The following is a 14,821-nucleotide window of genomic DNA, read 5'->3' as shown; positions in this document are numbered from 1 at the left end:
CCCATATATATATATATATATATATATGTATTTAATAGGTTTTTTAAATGCTAATTCCTAACTATAACTGGTGTGAAACCTATGGTTTTTTCCGTGAATTTCATAGGTTTTTTAAAAGCGAATTCTTTTCTATATCGAGGTTCTAACCTTGGATTTTTTTATAAATTTGCTGTTTTGAGTAAGTATTAATTATTTTATTTATTTTTTAATCATTTTTTTCTGGGGGGCTCTGGGTGCGTGCTCCGGTAAGCTCTCTGGAAAGCGCACCCAGAGCGCTACTTTCGTTGGTGAAAAAAAATATGAATGAAAAGTAAATAATAACGCAAGACATTTATACAATACCTATAAAAGCAGTTTTTTTAAAATAAGGAAATGATAATGATTTTGCATTTCCGTGAAACTATCAAAACGTCACTTCGGCGCGCCGCGTAAGCGCCCCCGGAAGCGCCTACGTTCGCGCCGCGTATGCGCCCCGGAAGCACCTACGTTCACGCCGCGTATGCGCCCCGGAAGCACCTACGTTGGCGCCGCGTGTGCGCACCCGGAAGCGCTCCAGTGCGCGCAGCGTCAGCGCGTCAAGTCATATGACCTTAAAATAACACTTTTCATTGGTTGCTAACAGTTTTTTTTACAAAGAATGAAATCCCCACCCATTTCCTTCACTTCTTCTTTCACTTTTGTGACTGAAAGACCTGGCTTTTTGCTCTTGCATCTTTCTGGGTTAATCATGGCTGCCAGACCATCCAGCAGTGAAGATGAGCCTGAATTAATCTATGAAGAGCCTCCTCAACCAAAGGTGAAGGAACATTTCATTTGGAAATTTTTTTCAATACCACCTAACCAGAAAAAGGTGAATGCTCCAAAAGTGGAGTGCAGGATCTGCAAACATGTCCTGTCACGGGGTGACCCCAAAAAGAAATATTCTTTTGGGAACTTTACAATGATACGGCATGTGGAGAGGAGGCACCCCCAGAATTTTGCCAGGGAAAGTGTCAGGGCTCTGGCACAAGAGGTTCCCAGTGATGGGGCCTCTACATCCACCGGAGGAGCAACTACTTCTGTGAGGGGGCGATCGCAGGAGCTCGATCCAAATATTCAACCTGCTTTCAACAAAGCTGTCCTGAAATGCAGATACTGCGATCAACTCCTTACCTATGGGGAGCAAAGTGTCCTGCTCATGGTTCGAGCATTGGAGAACCATCACTGCCGTTCCCAGCCCTAATTTTTTTTGTTTTTTTTGCTCCTGCTGAGCAGTTTCCATTCCCTGTTTTTGTTTATGTTCTTTATAAAGAAAAAAAAAGAAAAAAAAAGTTCTTTTCAGAACTACCTCCAATTCTCATCAAATAGCTATATTCTTAAAAAAAAGAAAAAGAGTAAGTGAAGTGGAGTGCATTGATAATGGAAAGGAAAATGAGTACGAAAGAACAGAAAAGTATGAGAGGAGAAAGGAAGTGAAGTAGGGGGACTGAAAGAAGGTGAGTGTTGGGAAGGAAAGAAAGGAGAAAGAGAGTGAATATGGGGAATGTGGATATTCAAAGAAAATGTTGAAAAGGAACAGGGGTGTGGAAGGGTAAGAAAAAGATGCATTGCTGGAGTTGAAGACTGAAGGCCTCATTTATGAGGCCATGCGTCACTTTTACGCCACCGGAGCGTCACTTTTTGTGACGCACCATTGCTGTAAAAAATGCACCTTATTCAGTCATATTTACAAAGTGACGCATCTAGGTAGATGCGTCACTTTGTAAGCCCCTGCGCCACATTATTCCTACGTCAGGTGTAATGTATACAAAAGGGACGTATTGACGCAAGAAAGGGTCTTAGAGGTGACGCAGTGAAATCTATGAGATATCACTGCGTCACTTTTATGACGTTGTGGCGTCCAAATATTACGCCTGTTTCACAGCAGGCGTGCAAGCCCTTTCTCATGGGGCCTGGCCCCATGTGAAAGGATGCATTGCTGGAGTTGCTTAATTTTTGAGACACACTCCAGCATTGCATCACTTTTGCGCTTACAGATACGTCTGAAATACTGACGTATCTGTAAGTACTCGCGACATAATGCGTCATATATTTAATATGATGCATGAGTAGAAGACTGAAGGCCTCATTTATGAGGCCATGCGTCACTTTTACGCCACCAGAGCGTCACTTTTTTGTGACGCACCAGTGCTGTAAAAAATGCACCTTATTCAGTCATATTTACAAAGTGACGCATCTAGGTAGATGCGTCACTTTGTAAGCCCCTGCGCCACATTATTCCTAAGTCAGGTGTAATGTATGCAAAAGGGACGTATTGACGCAAGAAAGGGTCTTAGAGGTGACACAGTGAATAAACTGGGTTTTCCCCATGCTTCGCTCCCCGGTGCGCGTACCGGGCGCTCCCCTGTGCAAATCGATTTTTTTTTTTTTTACCCCGCGGGACCCTATTTATAGCCCCCACATCAAACCTAGGGGGTCAGGAGGGTCTACCCTGCCCCCTTATAGTCATTTCCCCCTTTTTTTTTTTCCACCTCTTGTGTCTCGATCCTACCGAGACACAAGATGGCGGCCGCTCCGGACTGTTTGGAATGTTTACAGACACCCGAGAGCCAATCAGCTTTCCGTGCGCAAGTCGCGTGGCGCGCCCGATGCGCTCCCCGGTGCGCGCCTATAGATATGTATATTTTTTTGAACCTAAATTACTCAAAAACCACTGGAGCACATATCTTGAGACATAGCAAAGGCACATCGGGCTACCAGTCCCTACAATTTTGCCAAGTTTGGTGGAAATCCATTCAGCCGTTCGGGCTAAAAGTGAGTTCGACCGCCCTATGGAAATTAACATGGGGAAAACACGTTTTGGGACCCCCCTTTTATCTTGGCCCCCGCTTCACGAATCCCCCCCAAACTTTCAAGGAAGGACCGGAGCTCCGCGAGGCAAATTTGAGGAAATTTTCAGGCAGATTCGTCAACCTGCGCCAAAGTTATTCACAATAGAATTTTGAGATTTTGCATTGAAAAAAATCCTAACTATATCTACCTACTGGCGACCGCCAGTAGGTAATATATATATATATATATATATATATATATATATATATATACTCCTCCAACCGGTTACCATGCAGCAAAACGTCCAATGCACGTTACCCAGTACGCAGACACCAAATCAAAAGTCCAAAGCCAGTCTTCGAGTTGTTCTTATTTTATTTTTTCGAGCATAAAGTGCAGGGGTGCAAAAAAGAACGTCGAACAGTCGCGTTTCGGGCGTGAACGCCCTTGCTCACTGTTGGCGGTAATGTGGACTGGCTTACATTTAAATAGTACAATGCAACTTTGGAAAAGCGCGCCCAAATGCAATTCATTGACACAGTTGAAGGACTTAAATCATCATTGGCCACAGAATATCATCGTGTGTGGGGGCCATATTTGCCTAGTCAGAATGCTATCAATCACACTAGCAATGCACATGATTATCCACAAGTACAAATACTGATTGAAATACTACTCATACAATATTTTTTTTCTCCTAATAAAGATGGTATATAGGTGATCCGTTATTTTTGTCTGTCAACACTATAAAGTGCAAATGCATATTATAAACGTGCAAATTTTGCTTATACACAATAAAGTGACAAAGTGCAATGTTATACGTCCTGTGCAAATACGCTATTTGAGTATTCTCTGTGCAAATACGCAATGTCGACAGATATGATCATGAAGAGTCAACAATAAATATTATTAAGTGGAAAAATCATGTACTTGACAAAGGTTATCGGGCGAAAGTTACCCGGCTAAATCCCTGATATTGGATGATTAACATGATTCATTTGTGCACAAATGCATATGTGCCCATCATAAATGTTTATTGGATTTTTCCAATTGTTCTATATTGTACCCATTTCTCATAGGAGTCACAGTCCATTGTTCCTAATAAAACAAACAAATAATAATAATGGTGAAGGAGTGAGTAAGTGTCTATGACCAGTCTTGTTAGACAACTTGGGTAGTGAAGGGATGAATCAAAATAAATAAAAATACATTAGAAATTAATCTTTCTACAAAAGATCAAATAGTGTTTAAAACCTCATTCTTAGGATGTTAAGTCACATCCTAATTTGCTTTTTAGTTTGACAAAGTGGCTTAAGAACATACAGATTTGATTGCTGGTGTTTCATGGGGAGTTACTGACTACTCGTATCTAGAGTTTTATTGATTGGTACCTAATACCACAACATTAACAATAATAATATATGGCACATTTAAAGAAAATTACTCAGATCTTCCCCCATGTTCAGACCTCCAGGGATTTTGCTGTTTAATCTGACAGTGTACATTGACTCCAACTGTCTTAATTTTTTCTCATAATCGCCACCCTTCTTGGAGGTTTTCACGGCATCTATCATATATATATATAGTGCGTGTATCAGCGGTTAATGAATTGTGCAAGCTCCATGCGTATGTGGGGGGATCCCTCTCTATATGATCCCATCCATTCACTACTATTAAATGGGCTGCCCAGTAATACGCCAGAAGTTCCAGCAAGGAGATGCCGCCATTATATTGATTACATTGCAACGTCGCCAATGCTACGCTCGGCGGCCGTCCATCCCAGAGGAATGTCCGTAGTACGTCGTCAATTCTATTGAACACCTCCACGGGTATTAACCGGTAAGTGTTTTGTAGCACGTAAAGGAATTTGGGGAGCACTATCATTTTGCATAGGGCCGCCCTGCCTAGTAGGGTCAGCAGCAGGAACTTCCATCTCCCACATCCTCACAAAAATCTCGTAGCACCCTGTACAGATTGTAATCCAGTGCTAGCTTCACGTTCGTTGTTGTATGGATACCTAGATAATTAATCCCCTCTCGAGTCATTTGAAGCTGGCTTGGGCCTATGGCCTATCCGTCACCCCGACCAGTCTGGTATAGGCAGGATTTTTCCCAGTTAATCTTATAACCCGCCTGTGGGCCGTAGAGTTCACAACTCCCCATAATGCTTGGGAGCTTGGTGTCCGTGTTTGTCACAAACAGCAATATATTGTCCACATATAAGGATATGCGCTCGTCGGACTCTGTCACCCATCCAACTGAAAGCCTGTTACGTCTGGGTGTGTTCGGATCACACAAGCGAGTAGTTCCAGTACCAGGGCAAAGAGCAGAGGGGATAAAGGACAGCCCTGGGGCGTGCCCCTGCCTACAGGAAATTCCCTTGATAACATCCCATTGACTCTGACTCTGACCCTTGCCACAGGTCTGTCGTATAGGATGGTGATCCATTGCCGGAACACCAGTCCGAAGTCAAATTTCTCCAGTACGGACATGAGAAAGGGCCAGTGTACCGTTTCAAACGCCTTCTCAGCATCAAGGGACAAAATTAAATGTGGATCATCCCTCTTACTCACCACTTCTAGCCAGTTATGCAGCCTTCTCAAATTAAGCCTTGACGACCTTTTGGGCACGAGGTACGACTGGTCTCTGTGGATAAGACCGGAGACAACTCCTGTGAGCCTGTTTGCTAACACCCTGGCAAGTGTCTTGGTCTCTATATTAATCAATGAGATAGGACGATATGAGCTACAACGGTCTGGGGGTCGGTCTTTCTTAGGGATTACCGCTATAGTGGCAGCCCGCAGGTCCCTGGGGGTGCTCCCCACCTCATGTGTCTCCAAGTAGAGTTGGAGGAGGTGCGGGCAGAAGAGGGTCGCATGTTGCTTAAAGAATTTCGGGGGGAGCCCGTTTGGCCTGGGAGCATTCCCAGTTTTCAACTGGCCAATGGCCGTCATGATTTCCTCTTTTGTAATCTTACTGTCTAGGGATTGTAGGTCCTCTTCCTCTAATCTGGGGAGCTGCATCGTACGCAGATACTCCTGAATGTGCGCAGTTTTAGCCAAGGCACGCTGTGTATAAAAGGCCTCGTAATAGTCTGCATAAGCGTTAGCTATTGCAACTGGGGTAACGCAGATGTGTCTGTCCTCCTCCTGTACCTGTGTCACCCACCTGCTATCTAGTTCTTTTTTACTGAGCCAGGCAAGCAACCTGCCCGTCTTATCCCCTGTGTCATACAGTCTCCTGTGTAATGCTTGTATGGCATGTTGTGCATCTTTCCTGGCCAAAGCGAGATATTCCTAAGAAGATGTAGACTACGCATCTCCTGTATTAGCCCTTGTTTCGAGCTGCAGGAGTCGGGACTCAATCTCAGTGATCTGTTCGTCATCCTTACGCCTTTTATGAGAAATGATATTTAATGCCCTATCACGGAGTACGGGTTTGTATGCTTCCCAAAGTGTGACCGCTGAGTCTACAGTCCCCACATTTTCTTTAAAATAAAGCTCGGTATCCGTCTTAAGTTCTTTTGCAATTTGCGCATCTTTTAGATCCCAAGCATTAAGTTTCCATTCCCTAAGTCGGCAGTGTGCGCGCTGCCTACCGTAAGTCGCAGAGGCGAGTGGTCCGAGAGTATTCTCGCCAAGAATTAGACTTCATACACCTCCCCTAGGTCTCCCGCTGGAGCAAATATGTAATCTATTCTTGAGAAGGCTGTATGGGCCCCTGAATAAAAGTAGTAGGCCCTGATCTGTGGGTGCTGCCTGCGCCACAGGTCCATGAGTGCCAATGTGTCCGTAAATCGTCTTAGCGGCGTCTCTTTCGAATATCTCAGTGGGCCAGATGTGCGGTCTATTGTGAGGTCCATCACATCATTAAAGTCACCCCCAATGATATGTGTGTCAGAGCCAGCCTCCAACAAAATTGTGGCGAGTTTTTCTAATGTTTGGCGTTGGAGCCTAGGTGGTGCATAAACACTAATAAAGGTGAGGTGTCGTCTGTTCCATACCCCTCGATTGCTACATAGGTTCCACTTGGGTCTACCAGGTGCGTTCTAGGTGGAAGGGAGGGCTTTTCCTAATTAATATTGCTATGCCTCGCACTCCTGTGAAAAACCCAGCGTGCGCCAGTGTTTTGTACGCACCTCTGCCTAAGATACCGCATCGAGTATCCTTTAGGTGAGTCTCTTGTAAGAGGATGACATCCAGTTTCAACCGGTATGCAGCCACTAGCCCTCTCTTAATCTTATTCCTCATTCCAGGAAAGGACAGAGTATTGTCTTCGGTCAGGTATAGCCATCTGTGTGGTGTGTAGTATTCAGCCTGCCGTCTGGCCCATGTCCCCCTCTCCACTGCTGCAGTACCTGCAATCTGTAAATGTCTGCTGATGTACCGTTTTGCCATGCTATCGTAACAAACCCCCAAATCCCAATGCCCCAACCCCCCCCATTTCCCCCCGAACATCCATCCGAACATCCCAAGGGTCAACATGACCAACTGTGTCGTGATCATATTGGCGAGGTCTATCGCCCACCCCCTCAGCCCTGATGTCTCAAACTGTGTTCTGTCCCCCCTGACCCCTCCCATAACCTCGCAGGTCCCAGTTATGCAGCCCTAGAGGTTACACCTCACACTGACAGCTGCAGGGTCTGTAGAACAAACACAAAAAATATAACAAACAAAGGGGAGGAGAGGGACGGGCTGGGAAAACGAAAAACTTGAGACGGCGCAAACAAAGAGGGGAAAACAACAGGGGGAGGAAGTAAATGGAGAACAAGTTTAAAGAGAAATGGGAGCAGAACACACGGGGTAGCATGCGATGTGTGTTTCCGGTCCGTTCCTCCAGTTGCTCTTCCAGGCCAATCTTTACTCATTAGCATCATTGTCCACGGAGGGTGTCCGAGTGTCTTTTCCCGTTTCACTGGTGGCCCCACCTGTTCATTCCAGGAGATTGATGTCATGCAGCAGGGGGTGTTCATCTTCTGAGTCCGTAGTGAAAACCTTCGAGCGGCGTTCAGCAAGGTCTTTTTGTATCTCCGGACCCTCAGTGTTGCCCATCTGCAGGACGCCCTCCAAATTCAGTGCTCCTGTTGCAGTCCCGGTCATCTTCCTGCTCCGGTATGGTGTCGGTTGGAGTGGCATGATTGGTGCAGTGTCCTTCTTCTTCCGCGTCTGCTGGTGCGACCAAAAGTTATTAGTGTTCAGTGAGGGGGCACCTCCGGAGCGCTGCGGCTTATCGGGGGTGCTCTCGGCAGGGGACGCTCCTCCAGCCAGTGCCATGCCTCTTCTGGGGTGCTGAAGAACAAGGTCTTACTTTGAAAGATCACCTTAGGTTTGGCAGGAAAGAGGAGCATATACGTAATTTGCAATCGTCGCAATTTGTTCCTCACAGAGTCAAATGTTTTCCGTTGCTTAAGAACTTCTCTAGAGTAGTCCGGGAACACCATGATCCGTGCATTGCCTATTCGAGTCTCACCTTTCTGTCGGAAATACCCTGAGAATAATGTCCCTGTCTTGATAGTTAAGAAACCTGGCAATCAGCGGCCGTGGACGTGCCCGGGCAGAGGCCTGACCCCAGGTATTCTGTGTACCCTCTCAATGATGAGGTGAAATACTACAGGAGTATTACCCGTAAACCACGTTGGGAACAGTGTTGGAAGGTAAGAAAACAGACAATATTCCAACAGGTATTATTATGGAGACAATTAAGCATTACTGGTACAGAAATAAGGAGACTTGAATCAAATTAGGTATTGGTTGTTATTCATCATATACTTTTTACAAGAAGAAGGGGGAGAAAAATATACAGATATAGCAGCACTGTACGAAAAAAAATCAATAACAACCCGATTGTACTTGGTGCAGGTGACATAGGTGGTGACGCAAGTGACAATAATGGACAGTGTGAACGGCGCAATGTGAGTGATTGTGCAAAATATATACAGTGAGTAGGAACATGTGGCTCAAGGGTAATTTCGGTTATGGTAGTGACTGATTTAGATAGTTAGCGATTCAAATAAGCCATTGTAGAGCCATTGTAGAGAATGCGCCATGTATTGCGCTGTGTTGTAGACGACGCCTTGATCCTCGTCAATTGGGATCATCTTCAGGACGGGGTTGTGTTGTTTGGAGGGTGCTGCAGGAGGGAAAGGAAAGGTCAGGGAGGAGAGGGGTAGAGAAAAGCGCGAGGCTGGGAAGAGGACTGGTAAGGGCGTGGACAGAGAACCTAGTAGCGCGGGATCATAGAGTCAGAACTAATAGAGAGGGCTCAAAGATCGTGGTGCACGGGCTCAGTCACCAGACAATGTCCCGGTGTGGTCTAGGGACAACTAATGGCGTGTGGGAAAGAAGACGAGGTGGGGGCGAGGGCCTACAGGACGGTGTCACAGACACTGGATAGTTGAGACAAGTAGGTTGCCAGGGTGTGTACGATGAATTAAGCGCAAGGCAGGGTGTCAGGCTACAGGAAGGTCAAGTCTCATCTGGTATGGCATGCGGAACTAGTAGCCAGGATGTGCGGCAGGGTATGAGGTCGTAAAGCGTATGGTAGCCGGTGTACTCCAGGTAATCCGGTTACAGTGAGGGTTTTGTGAGCGTGAGGGATAGGCAAAGTAAGGTACTCGAATGCGGGGAGTCGGTGCCAGACTCGAGCAGGGAGGTCGCAATGGCGAGTGGAGGTAGCTGGATCAATGCTAGTACTGAGGGGTGGGGGGAACGCGGTATTACAAACAAAGTGGGGGGAGGTCAGTCTCAATCGCGGTAAAAGTACCTGGATTAGGTAGAAGGTAAGCGGAAGAGTAAAGCAAGTGGATCCAGGAATGAGCAAATCGGACGTATTAGGCGCGATCTGTGGGAGAGGAGCAAAAGAATAGGAGGGGGGTGTTAACGGAGTAGAAGGAACTGGTCGGCTTGTGAAGGGGGAGGAGAGGCGTGTAAATACCTGAATGCGAAGGCAAGAGACGTCGTGGGTGAGTGGATCACCGTCAAGGGACGTCTGAGGCTTCAGGGTTGAAGCGTCCGAGGGGTGGGGGTAGGAAGCCTGGGGGAGTAAAGGGAAGTTTAAGGATAGGGCCGTAGCGAGGGCAGGCGAAGTCAGGGAAAATTCAAGGGGAGATACCTGAGTGAATCGCTTGTGGGTCCTTGATGGAATAATCCGCTGGCCATGTGGGGTTCGGCGGGTTACTACGGTGCCGGCAGGCACCGATAGAAAACCAGGAAGTAGCGGGTCACGTGACGCGCTACCTGGAAAGCCAATCGTAGCGCGTGTGAGGGGCGGGGCCAGGGACAGGAGTAGGCAAAATTAAAGGAGCCTGGGCGAGCAAAAAGGAATGGTAAAACTTTATCAAAGGGACATGCAAGGACATAATGACAGACGCTGCAATTGTTAAGTCAATGAAAAGTGTGGATTATGAAGGAGTAAAAGTGACACCCACTGTTGTAGAACGAGCAATTATAAAAAATTGGCAGCGGCGAGTGAGATATAACAGGCTTATACATCTGACAAGGTTACATGATGTGGCTTGGATAACAGCAATGAGTGAGATATGGCAGGCTTCTATATATGTGAAGGTTACATAGTGTGGAATTAATCACAGGTGCAAGCATGTCAAAAGTGGACAACCATCATATGACAATAAGTGGTAACCATGTTGGCACTAACAGTTCTAATTAGAATACAGATAGGTGACTTATGTGAGGCCATCAGAGTGGCTGGGCCTGGTTATGGCAGTAATGATAAAGATACAGTTGTGGGAAAGGAATACATTAAACATAAGTCAATAGTGTATGTAGGCAGAGAAAATAGGTTCTAGGACAGACAGTACAAGTACAGAAGTACTGTGAATGCATGTGATGGGCAGGATGGGTGTCTACACTGTGGGTAAAATGTATAGAGGTAAGGTATTTCAGAGGGCCTCTCAGTTATCTAATCAAGTTAGACTGAAATAGTACTGTTGCATTCATCGATGGTATTCAAGCCCTGGTTAACAGTTACACAGCTCTAAAGGAAAAAAGGGGGACCCCCTCTGAAGCAATTAATTTTTGGGTCAGGGAAAAGAGGGGACAACAATCAATACTATAAAAACTCTCCCTCACGACCCATTTATTTTTAAGGATCCATATTACAGATTCCACCAAGAGCACTATCAAAAATACCAAAGACCATTTGTTTATTTTACTTTCTTATTTCACTTTATTTAGTCATCTTTATATAGTCATTTTTGAAGATTTTTTCTTTTTTACTTTTTCTTTTTTTTTCCACTTCTTTCTTTTGCGAGTAAAAATTCTAAAACAAACACAATTCTAACACAAAGTTACAATATTGCAAAAAACATTTAAACAATAAGCCTCTACTGAGTTTCATACACGCATTGGTACAGAAAACATGCAAACAACATCATACATGCACACGACATACACACGATTCAGAAAAGGGGGTGGTGATTAACAGAGTGTCTGAATAAGCAGACCACTCTTACCCAGTCCAAAGATCAGGGCTTGATCCATCACCGTTATTTATCTCACTGCACCATCCCAGCTCAGAACCTGATTATATGCAAATAAGTCTGTCCCTGGCCCAGTGCATCATGGGAACAGGGCAGACTAAACTACCAAGCCAATTCTTCACCAGAAAGGAGACAAGCTACCGGGGACCGGTTTCTGGCATTTCAGCCGTCTTCGGCCCGGCTTGCTTGAATCCTGATGGTGCAGTGAGAAAGGGACTCATGTCGGAGTATACCCTGCCACACCTATAGTGGCCAAAAACGATTCAGAAAAGGGGGTGGTGATGAACAGAGTGTCTGAATTAAGCAGACCACTCTTACCCAGTCCAAAGATCAGGGCTTGATCCATCCCCGTTATTTATCTCACTGCACCATCCCAGCTCAGAACCTGGCTATATGCAAATCAGTCTGTCCCTGGCCCAGTGCATCATGGGAACAGGGCAGACTAAACTACCAAGCCAATTCTTCACCAGAAAGGAGACAAGCTACCGGGGACCGGTTTCTGGCATTTCAGCCGTCTTCGGCCCGGCTTGCTTGAATCCTGATGGTGCAGTGAGAAAGGGACTCATGTCTGAGTATACCCTGCCACCCCTATAGTGGCCAAAAACGATTCAGAAAAGGGGGTGGTGATGAACAGAGTGTCTGAATTAAGCAGACCACTCTTACCCAGTCCAAAGATCAGTGCTTGATCCATCACCGTTATTTATCTCACTGCACCATCCCAGCTCAGAACCAGGCTATATGCAAATCAGTCTGTCCCTGGCCCAGTGCATCATGGGAACAGGGCAGACTAAACTACCAAGCCAATTCTTCACCAGAAAGGAGACAAGCTACCGGGAACCGGTTTCTGGCATTTCAGCCGTCTTCCGCCCGGCTTGCTTGAATCCTGATGGTGTAGTGAGAAAGGGAAAACAAAAGTTAAGGAGGGTCAAGGGGACTATGTTTAAAGACCTACCAAACTCTAAACCCCTAAGTCAGACTACAATAAACAAAGAGAGTCGGAAGGTCTGTTAGATAACGTAGCTGAGTCTATGAGGTCCTAATCAAGTGACCCTTTTGGATTGCACTGAACCAGGCCCAGTGGTCACATGACACGAATATGTATTAGAAATCCTATCAGCCCACCCATCTGGCGGAGCCTCGTCATGTAGGACCTCTAACCAGGGTGGTGAGTCCAAGCCCAGATGAATTGGCCAGACAGCACACACTACTGGTTCATCTTGTGAACGTGTCCGTGCCACAGAGTGGTGCTGAAAAAGTGCAGTGCAAAACAGGGAATAAAGAATAAGTGATCTAAAATGGCGGTCGAGGCAAAGAAAAAATGTTTTTATTAAAGATATTCACCAGGACGCCAGATTAAAAAGAAGTGTAGAACAGTGTGAAAAAATCACTGTGATGCTTTGCTGTGTTGTAAATCAGGCCAACATGTTTCTGCCGAAGGTGGAACTACACCGGCATTCTTCAGGGCCAACTACAAAAAGATCTTGCTACTGCAAAGGTACACTCAGACAAGTTATACAAAGTGAGGCACAAAAAGGAACAGACCAAAATGTTTGTTAAAGACCTGTCCAAACTACTGGTGTGGTCATATAGACCATCCTACCATATCCTCCGGATCAGAAGTTGATAGAGGAAGTAATCCTAAAATTGAAGAAACAAAAGGAACAACAATTGTTGTACATTATACAGTCAAAAATAGACTATTCACAAGATCAGGAACAACAAATAAACTCAGCTAGGCAAGTCCTTGCTAGGACGGCCATATGTTATAAGGGTTTCATATTAAAGTAAACCATCAGTCATTGCTGAACATGAATTTCAAACAGGGTGTAAAAGGACTTACCCAGCAATATGTGGGAGTCGAGCCTCACCTCACCCGGCAACGGCTCGGAGATTGAGGCCCCGCTCTGTTCACAGAACAAAAAAATAGAACTTATCAACCTGAATTGACTCAGAGATCTGTAGTCAGTGTTAGGTTGTACAATCTGTGCATAAAACTGGTTGTGTAGCTATCCCAACCGAACGCTGTCCAATGGGAGACAAGGAGAGGCCTGGCTAATGGACAAAAACTAGTGTCTAGTAGGTGACTAGCACAGTCAAGCTGGAATGAGCACCTGTGTATGGCTGGTGCCCGTTCCATGGTTGTGCAGTCAGTTGTATACTCTGAGCCAAGACCTAGATGTAAATAATATGGCTCTGGGATTGACTAATTTAGACTAGTGGGTCTTAAGTTAAAACAAACCCCTTGTCCTGTGCCCATATGGAAGGTTACATACAGTAAAATGAACCTAGACCTACCCTTTATTCTGTTGGTGTAAAGGAATTACAGGAGCTCAAAGATAAAGTTGAAGCTCAAACTAGCGTCTGTTTAAAAGGAAAATCACCTACAGATAAGCTAAACATGAACAAAGGAAGGGGGGGGGGCGGGGGGCCACATCAGGATCACAGGACTGAGCGCTGCGCCTAATAATCCAAGCTGCTCACCTCTCCGTCGGTACCCCTAGGCAGAACCTGAGCCGAAGGGGAGGCGACGAGGAGAGGTGAGACTAATGTATTTATACCCCCTATGATTGGGTAAACGGTAGCAGCTGAGTGCCTATCGCCGCTGCCGATGTTCAAATGGCAATCCCTTCGCGCATGCGCGGTAAAGTACCGCTGCCCAACGCTGTGAACACAGTACCAGGCATGCGCGGTAAAGTATCGCCAGCTGCTGATTGTGAGCGCCGGTCAGGGAGCAGCGCATGCGCAATAGAAACACGGAGTGATGACGAGAGAGACTCGGAATCACCGTGTTAATGCGCATGCTCAATTATGCGCATGCTCAGTTATGCTAAGCCAGCGCCGGTTGTCAAGAAAAACAATACAAACGGCGGGCGTAGCAACACTCAGCTGGAACAACCCTTCCGCTCGCACCCATTATGCGAGGGCTTGACAGATGGCAGCCACATGGATGGCATGGTGGAACCCAATGTGTTAAAGTCCCTGAAACGAAAAAATGCATTCTGGGGGCCTGTGTACATCAGCACACTATGCCTATATTGGTAATGAACATAGTTGTTATGGAGACACTAGGTGTTAGGTGTATAGAATACCAGGATCAACACGGTACAGTGGAACCCGATGTGTTAAAGTCCCTGAGACGAAACAATGCATCCCGTATGCAAATCAGTCTGTCCCTGGCCCAGTGCATCATGGGAACAGGGCAGACTAAACTACCAAGCCAATTCTTCACCAGAAAGGAGACAAGCTCCCATGATGCACTGGGCCAGGGTCAGACTAATTTGCATATAGCCAAGTTCTGAGCTGGGATGGTGCAGTGAGCTAAAAAACGGTGATGGATCAAGCCCTGATCTTTGGACTGGGTAAGAGTGGTCTGCTTAATTCAGACACTCTGTTCATCACCACCCCCCTTTTCTGAATCATTTTTGTCCACCATAAGCGTGGAAGGGTATACTCAGATGTGAGTCCCTAGCTCATTGCACCATCAGGATTCAAGCAAGCCGGGCCGAAGATGGCT

The sequence above is a fragment of the Lissotriton vulgaris genome, chromosome 6 (assembly GCF_964263255.1).
Source record: "Lissotriton vulgaris chromosome 6, aLisVul1.2, whole genome shotgun sequence".
NCBI lineage: Eukaryota > Metazoa > Chordata > Amphibia > Caudata > Salamandridae > Lissotriton > Lissotriton vulgaris.
The sequence above is the reverse complement of the archived record's forward strand: the minus strand, read 5'-3'. Positions refer to the sequence as shown.